At 27.0% G+C, this 1,483-nt stretch overlaps 1 protein-coding gene across 1 annotated transcript in view; it reads right to left on the reverse strand.

Moving 5' to 3' along the window:
• LOC108915702 (golgin subfamily B member 1) overlaps nt 1–660 on the reverse strand; it is a 17,941-nt gene extending 17,281 nt beyond the window's left edge. The window contains exon 1 of the mRNA XM_018721811.1: nt 575–660. The gene's annotated coding sequence lies outside the window, so the exon portion shown is untranslated. The remainder of the gene's footprint in view (nt 1–574) is intronic.
• Nucleotides 661–1,483: the final 823 nt, after the last annotated feature.

Genomic DNA, 1,483 nt, shown 5'->3' on the forward strand with positions numbered 1-1,483 from the left:
TATATATATATATATATTAAAAAATATTAACTGATGTGTTCAATTTTAATAGTTATACTCGTAGACATGTGGTTTTTGTCTGATATTGAAAGGTGGTAAAACGATACGTCGATACGAATAATCGCGAATTTCCTTTACTTTTGATTAAAATTAATTGAAAAATTCGATATAAATTAAAATAAAAAGATAATATTTTATTAAACTTACTTTAAATAAGTTTTGCTCTTAAAAAATGTGATTTAAATATATTTTAGACAAATATACTTATATAAGTATTAAAATTTTAAAACTAAAAATAATAATATAATGATGTATACTCTAGACTCTAGAGTTTAATAATGGGGAATAGTGGAGTACACTTTGCAGCTGTTATTTGAAGAAAATCCATTTTTACCTTTTAAGGAATATTGCAGTTTCTTCTAAACACAGTAAGTTTTAAATTTTGAAAGTATATATATATATCCTTATGCTTTTGTTTAATATTATTACTTATTTATATTTTGAAAACTCGGTTACCATTTACAGAAAAAATTGGTAATTTGTTGCACAAGTTGCACATTAAAAATGTACTTACCGAGGTTTAGGAATAATATGAGAATACACAACACTGGCTTAAGATATAGTTATATTCCTTCAATTCCCTTCTTCACTGGCGGTTCATCATCTTGTCCCCTTGAGGCGCACAAGTAGACTGACGGCTGGCTCTCGGCTATTATTATCTATTTTGAATAATTCAAAAAGGAACAAAAAACCGCTCAAAGCGAAGTCGTTAACTTTGATTTTTAACTTCTGGAATACACTCGGGAGATGTCGCTGACCGTTAATGAATGATGCAACCATGAATACACATATTGTAAATATATGAACTTTTTCTTTTGTTCATTATAAATACTAAATAGATAGTAACTAATATAACAATTTTCCGAATGTTACTGAAGTTTTTAAAACTTGTATATAAGCTACTACATATTTAAAAAATAAGCAAATATAAATGTTAATCATTTATTATCTCTATAAAAAAGAATATTACTTGTATACGAATGAAGGGATCTAGAAATCATTTATTGTTATATAAAATTAAATTCTGCAATTATTCTTATTCAGTATTAGACATTGTTATAAGAAAATATAAAGAGAATAAACTATGAAGAAATTACGGTAAATTGTGCTTCCGAAAAATAGCTTTAGATAATTTATCTTATTTCAGTTGGTAATGCCCATGTAATGATGATTTATCAATTTAAAATCAAGTTTATTCTGGAAATAATGTGATAAATAAGAATTATGTGGAGCGTTGCCTCAGGAAACTTAAAGTAGATGCTGTATACCAAAGACCTCAGAATAACTAGACAAGTAATTCCCTATGCATTGCAAAGGAATTGTTTTGATTTTCCACAACCAGAGACATCCTACTATTAAACAAGAATGAAGATAGTTCTTTGTTTACTAGGGAACTCTTAACCAGTGGCGTGTGTGTTAAAAA

Source organism: Anoplophora glabripennis, unplaced genomic scaffold (assembly GCF_000390285.2).
Source record: "Anoplophora glabripennis isolate ALB-LARVAE unplaced genomic scaffold, Agla_2.0 scaffold1094, whole genome shotgun sequence".
In the NCBI taxonomy this organism is placed as follows: Eukaryota; Metazoa; Arthropoda; class Insecta; order Coleoptera; family Cerambycidae; genus Anoplophora; species Anoplophora glabripennis.